The following is a 13,901-nucleotide window of genomic DNA, read 5'->3' as shown; positions in this document are numbered from 1 at the left end:
GACAATTCATTATAGCCGTGAGTAGTTTTAAATGACTTTTTTTCCTAGAAATTTAATTTTGCTCTCAGACTGTTCTAAACACGGGAAACATGCACCATTTTACAGGCACCCAGGTATGAAATTTAAAGGAATATTACACTTTTATGGTTTCACTTTAAGTATTATTAAAATCACTGCTCCCAAAAAAAACGGCTGTTTTTAAAACTTTTTTTGCATTGATACATGTCCCCTGGGGCAGGACCCAGGTCCCCAAACACATTTTATGACAATAACTTGCATATTAACCTTAAATAAAATTTGCATTTTGATTTCTCCCATAGACTTTTAAAGGGTATTCGGCGGCTTTCGGATTTGCTGCGAACACCCCAAATTGTTCGCTATTCGTCGAACAGGCGAACAGCCAATGTTCAAGTCAAACTCATGTTCGACCCGAACATAAAGCCCATTCCTAGTGACTATGTCTGTTTACTTGGGAAAATGCAGGCGACACGGGTTGTTTAACCACTTGCCGACCAGCGCACGGCGATGTACGTCGACAGAATGGCACGGGTAGGCAAATGGGCGTACATGTACGTCCCTTTAAATCTGCCGCCCTGCCATCGGGAGCGCGCCGCCGGCGGCGCGCTCCCGCGCTGGTCGGGACCCCCGTGAGTCCGGTCGCGGGGCCCGCGGACTCGAGCGCCACGGGCATCCCCGCGATCGTCTCACGGAGCGGCCGAATGGAGAAGTGCCATTGTAAACAACATTTCTCCATTCTGCCTAGCAACTAGTGACGCTGATCTCTGCTCCATGTGATTGGAGCAGAGATCAGTGTTCACTAAATGAAAGCCCAACCCCCCCACAGTTAGTAACACACCCCTAGGAACACTTAACCCCTACACTGCCACCCACTGGTTAACCCCTTAACTGCCAGTGTCATTTACACAGGAATCACTGCATTTATATAGCAGTGATTACTGTATAAATGACAATGGTCCCAAAAATGTGTCAAAAATGTCCGATGGGTCCCCCACAATGTCGCAGTCACAATAAAAATCGCTGATCGCCGTCATTAGTAGTAAAAAAAAAAAATAATAAAAAATTATTAATAAAAATGCTATAAAACTATCCCTATTTTGTAAACGCTATAACTTTTGCGCAAACCAATCAATAATCGCTTATTGCGATTTTTTTTACCAAAAATATGTAGAAGAATACGTATCAGCCTAAACTGAGGGAAAAAAATGTTTTTTTATATATTTTTGGGGGATATTTATTATAACAAAAAGTAAAAAATAATGCGTTTTTTTCAAAATTGTCGCTCTATTTTTGTTTATAGCGCAAAAAATAAAAACCGCAGGGGTGATCAAATACCACCAAAAGAAAGCTCTATTTGTGGGAAAAAAAGGACGTCAATTTTGTTTGGGAGCCACGTCGCACGACCGCACAATTGTCAGTTAAAGCGACGCAGTGCCGAATCGCAAAAAGTGGTCTGGTCTTTGACCAGCAAATTGGTCCGGTCTGAAAGTGGTTAAAGATACATTATACCAAAAGGCTGAAAGGGTGTGTATTAGTGCAGGTGAGAATGACTACGTATAGCGTATAGCAAAATCTCCACGTCAGAATGGTGAGACAGAATTTTATAGAGCGAGCAGAATCTCCTTCACACTGGCAAGGGGGGGGGAGAACGGATCCCAGTCCAGGACATCAGACTGTTTGAAATACTTTGTTGTATTGAGACAAAGGGCTATGTTTTCTTTGTCCGATGTGTTAGGTAGGTTCTGCTTTGCAAAAGAAATAATTTTTCATCTTTTGGTGTAATGGCATAATTTTAATTGTATGTTTGTCAGTAATGATAGGTCTATTGTTTGGAATACTTATCTCCTCTATAGGATACATTTAATACAACCTAAAATGTTTGTGTAAGTAACTGTATGTTGTGTAATAAGTATATGAGAAATAGAAATGTATGAATTGTGATTATTACCTGTGTAAGGGACAAGTAGATTGCATGAGTCTTGTAGATTGTTTAACTGACTCAAGACACAGATGTATTTGTATTAACGTAATTTTGAAATGATTTTGTAGAAAGCTTTTGGTTTGAAAATGGCTGCCGCTTATTCAGGTGGCCATGTGGCTGAGAGGGGAAAGGGCGGCCATGCATTGCTGGAAGCTAGGCAATAGCATGGAAGAGCTGTTTTGTTTTGAGATAAAAAGATCATGCATGCATTCATCGTTGTTTGTATTTCTCTTTTTTTCTGGTTCTTGTGGAAGCTGATGCCAAAGGTAGGTATATGACCTTTCCTTGGTAACAATAGTGTATGTTTGAGCTGTGTTATTTTGTGTTTTATGTAGCCTAAAGTGTGTGTCTACGGCTAAATGTTCATTCTCAATTGTGTAGTCAGTTTCTGTGGAGAAAGTTTTTGGTTTTCTAGTGAAGAAATATCGGTTTGTGCTGGTTTTGGTGGGATCAGCAACTGCATTTCAAATGTTTGTTTCACCATGTGGTCTGATTGTCCTTGGCCATTTTGCTATCTACCATGCAGCCCAGCTTTCATCTGCCATTTTCTTGTAGTCACTATGTGGCCGGGGCTTGATTTTCATTTGTGGCAACTGCCATTTCGTGTCTGCTGTGTTTTGAGTGGAATTGCTTTTGGGTCAGGTTTCTAAGTTTAGTGTGAGTAGTACAGTCTGTTCTGTGTTAAAAAGGTGATTTTGGTTTGTAGAGGCACAGTTTTGGTCTTGTTATACAGGAGAAACCGCATTTGAAGGATTTTATACTGTTTAGCCTGTAAATCATCCCAGAGTGGAAATTGCTCCAATTTCAGAGGTGAGACACCGGGTGAATTCAATCTTTTTAGGTTTAGCTATTTTTGTACTTTTTACATACTTTTCAGTAAAACTATTGCCTTTTTTGTGTTGAATTTTGGTTTTAGGTGAAATCTCTATTTTGCACTGAATTTCAATAGATAGTAAGACTAACTTTAATTGAGTTTTTGTTCTTTTAGCAGTGTGCGTTTTTTATTTTTTATTTTTAATTGTTTGGGCATTTTCTTAGGGTTTCTCAGAGGGCAATTCACCCCCCCCCCCACATTGTTTTGGGTTTTATTTCGGTCTCAAAACTGGGGGTCTTACTGCTCAGGGAAATATGGGAGTCGAGGGGGATTCCCTCCCATTTGCAATATGGGGGTTTATTCCAACCTTTCCTGGACAAAAGGTTTTTAAAATTTAAAAGTCTCCTATATGATGTTAGCCATAGATTTTTTAATGTCTTGATAGACATAATATGAAGCTATTACAGTCTTCCCCTCCCCTCCCTCTTCCTGTCCATTGATATGTCTTAGATTGTAATCTCTAACGAGCAGGGCTCTCTGATTCCCCCTTGTATTGAATTGTTTTGTAATTGTTCTGTCTGCCCCAATGTTGTAAAGCGCTGCATAAAGTGTCGGCACTATATAAATCCTGTATAATAATAATAATAATAATAATAATAATAATGTAAATAAACCAGTTAGATGGGTTTTTTAGAGCTGAACAGACAACAGGAAGTTGGTGGGAGAGGCTTGGGGTCTTTTGAAACAAGCATATGGACAAAGGGACTTGTGTTTGGAAGGACAAAATCACTTTTGGTTTTTAAATTTAATTCCAGTTTTTTTGTGAAGTTTTATACTGTAATTCAGTTTTGGGTAGAGAGTAAATGAGAGGCATCCATGTTATTGTAGTAACATCTAGGTACAGATAGAAGCCATAATATTGTTTTGAATAGTGGAGGATTTCATGGTGCTTTGTAGTTTTCTGCTTTCTGCCATCTTTGAAAGCCATGCAGCCATTTCTAGGACAGGCCATTGTACCACATAGGGGTATCCCCTTTCACTAGGTATACTCCCAACAGTTTCTTTGCAATGTCCCATACCTTTCTTTTCAAAAGTGAGATAAACTGAGGAGATTATGACTTCTTACCAATAAGTGTCTTGAGTAACACTAAGCCTCCTGCATTTTTAGAGTATTGCAATAACTCCAGTAAATTTTGACGATGAGGCTTGCTGCAATATCTGGTCAAAATAAGGATACAAGAATAACAGTATTCTCCTTCTTCTTGATAGTATAGTTTAAGATTGAATTGGTGGTACTGGGTCTAGTGGTAAACATTAAGCGGTGCTGGATAGATGACAGTTGGTCTGTTAATTAGCCATTAGAGGAATGAGGGGAAAGTCTTGGCTAATAAAATGTAAGATATAATTTAGGAGGTAAAAGATCAATTGGAGGGTCATTAGTTAATAGTCTGGTTTGATACCATTGAGTATATTGGAAACATTATACTATGGATTCGTGGGTGTCACTAGGCAGATATCAGAACATTTTTGGACCTGTGTTTAGCAATTTAAACATAAAATTCAAGATAAAATAATAAGCTGAGTGAGAATTTTTTTGGTTTCAAATTATTAAAAGGCTCCAGCTAGGATTGGAGAAAAAGTTAGGAAACCCCATGTAAAGTCTACAGGTGTTGCCAATGCAATACAAAAACTGATTACAAAAACTCTGAAAGCTATGCTCCAAAAAGACAAACAGAAGGCAAACGAGTAGCCATTGGAATTGCCTGCAGACTCCTTGAAGATGGCCCTTTTCCCATTATTGACTTACCATGCCTGGTTGGAGCTACAGTTCCTGACTAGTGATCGGATGACTAATGGGGCAAGATTTAAAAAAAAAAAAACAATTATACTCACCTAGGTGGATTCTGCATCTGTCCCTTGCCAGCTCTGCAGTGAGAACTGAGCAATCAGCATCGCTGATCGCTCAGTTCTCCTTTTTCACTCAGAGCAGAGAGCCGTGACTGTCAGTCAGTGGCTCTTTGATCACCCCTCCAGCGCTCACTGGAGTACTGAGCTGTGGAGGGGGCAGTAGGGTCAGTCGGCGGCTCTCTGCTCTTCCCTCCAGCGCTCACTGGAGTACTGAGCTGTGGAGGTGGTGGGAGGATCAATAGGTGGGAGGATCAGTGGGCGTCTCTCTGCTCTCGCCTCCAGCACTCACTGGAATACTGAGCTGTGGAGGGATGGGAGGGTCAGTGGGTGGCTCTCTGCTCTCCCCTCCAGTGCTGTCTGGAGTACTGAGCTGTGGAGGGGATGGGAGGATCAGTGGGTGGCTCTCTGCTCTCCCTTCCAGCGCTCACTGGAGTACTGAGCTGTGGAGGGGCGGAAGGGTCATTAGGCAGCTCTCCTGCTCTCCCCTCCAGCGCTCACTGTAGTACTGAGCTGTGGAGGGGGTGGGAGGATCAGTGGGTGGGAGGATCAGTGGGCAGCTCTCTACTCTCCCCTCCAGTGCTTACTGGAGTACTGAGCTGTGGAGGGGGCAGGTGGGTCAGTGGGTGGCTCTCTGCTCTTCCCTCCAGCTCTCACTGTAGTACTGAGCTGTGGAAGGGGTGGGAGGATCAGTGGGTGGCTCTCTGCTCTCCCCTCCAGCACTCTCTGGAGTACTGAGCTGTGGAGGGGGCGGGAGGATCAGTGGGTGGCTCTCTGCTTTCCCCTCCAGCGCTCACTGGAGTACTGAGCTGTGGAGTGGCGGGTGGGTCATTAGGCAGCTCTTCTGCTCTTCCCTCCAGTGCTCACTGTAGTACTGAGCTCTGGAGGGGGTGGGAGGATCAGTGGGTGAGAGGATAAGTGGGCAGCTCTCTTCTCTCCCTTAAAGCGCTCACCGGAGTACTGAGCTGTGGAGGGGGCAGGAGGGTGAGTGGGTGGCTCTCTGCTCTCCCCTCCAGCGCTCACTGTAGTACTGAGCTGTGGAGGGGGCAGATCGCTGAGAGCCTGAGCCAGGTGCCGATCCAAGCATCTGGGTAGATCCAGACTATATGGTCGTGATCTAGAGTTCACTGTCGGCTGAAAATGGGTCACAGGAGTGAAGCCTGTACACAGCAAAATTTTGTTTTAACTAAGTTAGTGTGAAAAAAGGGGGTGTACATATAAATAGGCTAAAAAGCACAATAAATATTGTTGCCCAGTGTGAATACAATGAATACATTTAAGAAATAGAACACAACAGGTTTATGGTCTAAATGAAAATGACCTGTAACCCATGAAGATATCCAAAATATCTAATGCCTGTGTGTACACAATAAATGAGTAAAACAACAAATGAACACAACGTGTATATGATCTGGAATCAAAATGACAGTCAAAAGGTCTCTCTCAGGTTCTAAAAAGTCAGTGTGAAAGCAAATCCAATTCAACAGAATGAATAGGCTGAATTGAGAACAGGAGTCCCAAATTGAACAGATGCCGATCCCAAGGTGTATGGGCACTTGAGTATGAAGACACCACCATGCTCAAAAGTAATAAAATTGGCTGGTTACCAGACCCACAAAGGTCATGGAGCATGTGTGCTGATCCACAGCTTAGGGATGCAATCCTCTGTCTACCAAATCACAGAGATTCGTGAAAGACAACAGCTCCCAGCAGACCCGGATGAATTGGTAAGTGTGAATGCTCACCGGCAGTTCATGGAATGGGTTTCTCTGTACTGTCTTACGATGGCTTGAGTGGGTCCTCGATTAACAGCTCATGATGGATAATTAAAAAATCCAGAGGAAGACTTATGCCGCGTACACAGGATCGGAACTCCAGCCAGAAAAAGACAGATGAGAGCTTTTCATCGGAAAATGCAACCGTGTGTATGCTCCATCGGAATTTAGCTGTCCGAATTTCCGCCAGCCAAAAATTGATAACATGTTCTCAATTTTCCCAACGGAAAAACTTACTATCAGAAATTCCGATCGTGTGTATGCAATTCCGAAATGGCAAAAATCACACATGCTCAGATTCAACTACGAGACAGAAGCTATTGGCTACTGGCTATTGAATTTCCTTTTTCTAGTCCCGTCGTACGTGTTGTTAGTCACCGCGTTATAAGCGATCGGAATTTGATGTGACCGTGTGTAGACAGCTTGAGCCAAATTCCATCAGAATTCCGTTGGGGAAACCATCAGAGCTTTTTCTGACGAGAATTCTGATCGTGTGTACGTGGCATAATAGTACATTATCTATTGATAAAATCTATTTATTTAAAATGCATTTGCAAAAAATGTTACAAAAAATGTGCTCCTTGATGTTATAACTGTCTCCTTCCAACGCGTTTCCTCTAAGGAGGTGTCAAATGGGATTGGAGATCTCTGACAAGGAGCACGGACCGCACTGCAGGCGGCCGTGCCATTATCATTTTTGTAACATTTTTGCAAGTGCATTTTAAATAAATTGATTTTATCAATAGATAATATACAATTGTTTTTAACTCATTTATTGTGTACATACAGGCATTAAATATTTTGTTTATCTTCATGGGTTACATGTCATTTTCATTAAGACCACACACCTGTTGATTTTAATTGCTTACATTTATTCATTGTGTTCACATTGGACAAAAATATTTATTGTGCTTTTTAGCCTATTTATATGCGCACCACCTTTTTTCACACCTACTTTTAATTTTTTTGTTCACTGTGGGAATTCCTACTTTTTACACAGAGTCAGCGCACTTTCACACAATCAATTACTCTTTATTCCTGGTATTCAGGGTATTTCAGGTGCAGCAGACAATCAATCATTTGATTTGTCAGCACTTACCTTCACCTTTATACACAGGAGTGCAGATTGAACGCATGCCTGTGATCCATAGGAGAAGTATAGCCAAAAAAACTTTGCCCATACTTCTCCTTTAATGAGGAGGAAGAGAGTAAGCATAAATGCACAGAATTAATGAAGTAGAAGCAGGGAGACTCTTGCACTGCAGGTCATTGGGTACAGCTTCCTCACCAGCAAGAAGAGCAATTTCAGAAAAATAGTGATATCACTATAAATGGCAAAAACAGCACAACAATTTTCCCTGTCATTGTTTCCTTTTAAGTAGATCCTCTAGCCTAAAGTGACTTTTCTTAGAGTGTGATCAGCTCAAATTGACATTTGCCAAAGTAGAATTACAGTGATATTTCTCAGTTGGAATGCCAAAAAGCGAAAAGTTTATTTGAAGATGGTGGTTGAACCCGCTGCCACTTCTCTAAAAGCAGAGCTCTGTGCTCTAATCATGATCTCAGGATCTCATTCATGCATGCGTCCCATGTTGTCCTATCTTACTCATATAGCGGTAAGTGCACAGTCGAGTTTACCATCCTGTCTCTCTCCCCAACAATCATATTTCTGTTAATTACCCACCCAACAAAACTCTATTGTTCAATGCCCAATTCAATATTTGGACTTGGGCTCCCTCTTCAATCCTGCATTCACCCCCCACTCCCCTTTCCCACTAACCAAGTGCAGGGAGTATGGAGAAGCAGCCTGTCCTGTGCTCTTTCTGCTCTTTACAGCACTAATCTGCTCTATCCTTTGCATAATATACAAAACATCTGTCACAATCCAACCAAACCCAACTGGGCACAGGCACCACTGCAACCACCTGTTAGATGACTGCAATACAAATATAGCTGTTAAAGTTTATCTTGCTTGGTCACCTTTCCTCCAACAACCTGCTGACTGGACAGTGAAGGAGTATCAGTACATTAGTGAAGTCTCTGCATTCTTTTGAGCCTATCCTCTGTATTAGATTGATAGCACTATGCAAAGCAATCAAGAATAAAGCTCATACTGCTGCCACTACCTCTTCTGGTCTAAATACTGCTGAACAAGGGGTTGCAGGAAGCTAATAGAATGACAGATTTCAGATACTCATACTGGTTGTACATAGCATTATTTCTCTTAACATTTCTCTGGAGTTCTTCTTTAAATTTCCTGAAATTATGAAAACCAGAAGTCATATCTTGTATATCATATCTATTTATCGCATCTGGCATTCTCCATTGCATGCAGTTTTTTTTAGCTAACGTTAGACTACTAGCCGCCTACTTTTTCTCAGAATGAATATTATATGTCTCATGTTTGATTGTGGTCTGCTGAAGAGGCTTCAAATAAAATATTATACTTAGATGTGGTGCTACTAATGCAGCTAATGGTACCATAACTAACCGTACCATAAAATAATATACAGCAAGGAAAGATGCAGGGAAGGTCATGGTGGACAACACTCAAACTACCTAACCTTTTGCCTGGATGCGAATATACAGAAAAACTCACTTTATTTTACCCTTATAAAGATAATAGAAGTTCTACTATAGCAGTGGGTAGGGGAATACGGATTTTTACCAGCTACCAGTACAAAGTACACTTCTCATTCAATGTAAGTACTGTCCCTTGGGCTGATTAAAAAGAAACAAAAAAAAAAAGACTAAACTTAAGCTGTAAAGCAAATCTAAACATAAGAGCAAAAATGATGTTAGATTACAGCCAAGATGCAATACTTAGGTGTGATGGCTGCATTTGTTGACTTCTTTTAGTTTTTTCTCCTTTATTCTCACCTGGTAATCCTGTCCTAGGGTGACAACACTTACCATACTATGGTGGAGCAGCGATGTTACCCTAGGAAGTGTATGGAAATACCTCCCCTCAGCTTCATAATATGGGGCAGAAGGAGATGTTCTGCAGTCCACAGAGATACCTGGGAACAATGTGTAGTACCCTCCTAGTTAGGTGTTAAGCTGTACGGTAAATTGAGTTCTTTGTGAACTGCTCTGTAATCAGTGGGCCAGTTGCTGATGGCTCTGGACTGATCAGGGCCCACAGGCTGCAGGTTTGACTGCTTCTCCCTGCCTTCTGGAAAGTTCCAGAACATAGGAGTTTAGCAGGCCAAAAAACTGGGGAGGCATGCCCAGTAGGTAACGGCAGAGCACATAAATAACCTGGGGCTGGAGTAGTCTGGGTCTTGTCCAGGAGGAGAAGTTTCCAGCCTGGAGGACTACTGCCCTCCCAGGCAGATCAGCTGACATCTACTAGGAGCTCATCGAGATCCCAACTATGCTAACTCTGGGGGGCCTACGCTAAGCTAAAGAAGGGGGATTTCACCTACTAGTTGGTCTGGAGAGTTCACTAAGGAAATGTCTACCTGATCACAGAGGAAGACATCCAAGTACCCAAGGTCCTGTGAGTGCAGACCTGAGCGCAGGATCTGGGTGACTGTTGTTGCTGTTAACCTCTAGTACACTAAGGTGTTAATACTAAGGCTTGTATGGCTTGGAATATTGCTCATGGTGTCCCAGTGCTGTCTATTCTCTTAGCTTTTTTTAAAAGTGATACTAAACACACACTGTTTAATTTATATTGGGGTTGATTTACTAAAGGCAAATAGACTGTGCACTTTGCAAAGTGTAGTTGCTCCTGAGCCTAGTAATGGAGGTAAAGCTTTACTTTGAAAAGAATACCCGATTACCAGTAAGGAATACAAAAACAAAAACTGCATGTTTGCTTGTACATGAGTGGATGATGGAAGTTAGCAGAGCTTCTGTTCATTTACTAAGCTTTTAAGCAACTACACTTACAGAGTGCAACTGCACTTTGCAATGGGCACAGTCAGAGTAAAAATAAATAATTAATATCAATACACTGTTTTAAATTGTATAAGTATAATAAAGTAATTCATTTGACAGCACCACACCCCGAGAAAAATTATACATCAAGAAACAACAAGATATTGGGACTTTAACCGATTCCTGTCTGCACTATAGCCAAATGACGGCTACAGCGCGGACCTTAATTGCCGGGAGGCCGTCAATAGACGTCCTCCCGTGCATGAGCTGCCTGCGTGCCCCCTGCGGGGTGTGCCTGGCACTCTCTGTGATCACTGAGTCAATGAGAATCAGCTGATCACAGATCGGAGTAAGGGGCCGATCCCGGCCCATCACCATGTGATCAGCTGTCAGCCAATGAAAGCTGATCACGTGATGTAAACAAAAGATCGGTAATCGGCTTTTATTCTGCTTGCTCGGACAGCGTGAGCAGAAAAAAAAAAAACACCAGCTTTTGTCAGAGGGACAGCGGTCCCGAATAGGCCGAGAATCACCCAAGTATCTGTGCCCACTAGTGCTGCCTGCCAGTGCCCACCAGTGCCACCTACCAGTGCCCACCTGTGCACCTATCAATCCCCATCAGTGCTGCCAATCAGTGCCCATCATCAGAGACACCTATCAGTGCCACCTATCAATGCCCTACAGTGCCACCTATCAGTGCCCACCAGTGCCACCCATCATTGCCCACCAGTGCTACCTATCAGTGTCCATCAGTGTCACCTTATCAGTGCCTATCAGTGCAGCCTATCATTACCCATCAATGTAGCTTATCAGTGCCCATCAGTGCAGCCTCATCAGCGTACATCAACGAAGGATAAAAATGACCTGTTTGCAAAATTTTATAACTAACTATAAAACTGTTTTGTTTTTTCAAAAATGGTTTTGTTTTGTTTTAAAGAAAAAAAGAAAAAACCCAGCAGTGATTAAATACCACCAAAAGAAAGCTCTATTTGTGGGAAAAAAATGATAAAAATTTAATATGGGTACAATGTTGCATGAATGACAGTTGCATGCAATTGTCATTCAAAGAGTGACAGAGCTGAAACCTGAAAATTAGTCTGGGCAGGAAGGGGGTTTAAGTGCCCAGCAATCAAATGGTTAAAGGTGCTGAAACCTCCTCCTGGAATAATAGGTCTCTAAAGCGTGATATTTAAAATGTAATTTTATTAAGATTACACATGGTTAAAATTGTGTCTATACAAGTAGAATAAAATTGTTTATGCAGAAAACTCTATATGAAACAAACTTCTCCCTAACCAAAGTACACCAATTCCTCTGTAATCATATATACACACAATTATGAATAACCATGGCATACACCGTTACACAACCCAATGCGTTTCACCTGTTGGCTTCTTCAGGGGTTCTCTTTGGAAGGGAATGAATGTAGTAGAGTTGCTGTAGAAGAAACAAAATACATGCAAGTAGTATATAATCACAGATACAAAATTGATACATATCACTATAGTTTTACATTACATTTACTATTATATAATAGTTCTAAAAACTTACATTTAATGAATATTGACTTTGGAAGGCACCCCTAAGGGCAACACACATTCCCGACAGTGCATCCTAAGATAGACCATGCGTGCGTTTATATCGGGTGAACCTGATGTGTCGGACAAAGAGGTTTGTCACAAAAGCCAAAAAAGGGGTCCAAAACAAAGGGATTGACAATTATGGCTGATTGGTCATATGTTTGGCCATAAGGTACTGAATCAGGAACAGATAATAGGTAATATACCACTACCAAGTGTCACCACTTCATTCATTAGCCAACCAGTACTATAAGACATACCTAGGAGAAATCTCCTTTGTTAAAGTCCATATATAAAAGAGGTATGCAGGTCCCAATGGCCCGGTTTATATATCAAAAATGTCAAATCTGGAAAAACATAGAAAAACATACTGCTTGTTTGTATAGCCAGAAAGCTATATAACTCATACCATCTAATTCAATTCCAAACAATTCAAAATACCTTGTTTGTAACGGGGAGAGTGTCAAAACCAGACCATTCACACTGTTTGTCTAATTTGCGCTGGATACCCCTGCCATCACAGAGAAAGTACCTCCAAATGAAGACTCGTAAGTGCTCACAATAATACCACCCTTAAATAGGGTGGAATTCATGCCAAACACCGCTATCACTATCACGTCAGGTGATCAGCTGTGAGCCTGACGTTGCCAAACATGCTGATGCGCATGCGCCATCAATTCGCGCATGCACAGTAATGGTGGGACGTGTGGCCATGGTCAAACTGCACCCACCAACCAGCCTGAACCCATACATCCACATAGATGAGGGAAAAGGCAGTCAGGGCACCGAGGCAAACAATACCGCCCCGTCCCACCACAAACTCACAAACCGGAACCATTTTGTATATATATATATATATTTATTCTATCTTGGGGTAATAAAGACATTTTGTGCAAATCCTTAATTGCTGCCATCTAGTGGCCACCATAATGACGTCATGCCAAAAAACCTCTACATCAGGGATCTGCAATTAACGGACCTCCAGCTGTTGCAAGTCCCATCATGCCTCTGCCTCTGGGTGTCATACTTGTGGCCGTCAGAGTCTTGCTATTTCTCATGGGACTTGTAGTTCTGCAACAGCTGGAGGTCCGCTAATTGTATATCCCTGCTCTACATGTATATATGGATGATCTACTCAGTATCACCATCTTGTGTATTAATTACAAATTGCAGGATTTGAAGATTATAAATAACTTTATAAATTGTTAGTAGACACAATAATTATGACTCAATACCATATCACCAACATAACTGGAAAAACTCCATAACTATTCATGTACAATATCTCACAAAAGTGAGTACACCCCTCACATTTTTCTAAATATTTTATTATATCTTTTCATATACACTGAAGAAATGACACTTTGCTACAATGTAAAGTAGTGAGTGTTCAGCTAGTATAACAGTGTAAATTTGCTGTCCCCTCAAAATAACTCAACACACAGCCATTAATGTCTAAACCGTTGGCAACAAAAGTGAGTATGCCCGTAAATGAAAATGTCCAAATTGGGCCCAAAGTGTCAATATTTTGTGTGGCCGCCATTATTTTCCAGCACTGCCTTAACCCTCTTGGGCATGGAGTTCACCAGAGCTTCACAGGTTGCCACTGGAGTCCTCTTCCACTCCTCCAGACATCACAGAGCTGATGGATGTTAGAGACCTTGCACTCCTCCACCTTCCATTTGAGGATGCCCCACAGATGCTCAATAGGGTTTAGGTCTGGGGAGACATGCTTGGTCAGTCTATCACCTTTACCCTAAGCTTTTTTAGCAAGGCAGTGGTCGTCTTAGAGGTGTGTTTAGGGTCGTTATCATGTTGGAATACTGCCCTGCAGCCCAGTTTCCGCAGGGAGGGGATCATGCTCAGCTTCAGTATGTCACAGTTCATGTTGGCATTCATGGTTGCCTCATTGAACTGTAGCTCCCCAGTGCCGGCAGAACTCA

The sequence above is a fragment of the Lithobates pipiens genome, unplaced genomic scaffold (genome assembly GCF_037356315.1).
Source record: "Lithobates pipiens isolate NorthernLeopardFrog02 unplaced genomic scaffold, aLitPip1_a1.2 Scaffold_18, whole genome shotgun sequence".
NCBI classification, from domain to species: Eukaryota; Metazoa; Chordata; class Amphibia; order Anura; family Ranidae; genus Lithobates; species Lithobates pipiens.
Note: the sequence above shows the minus strand (reverse complement) of the source record.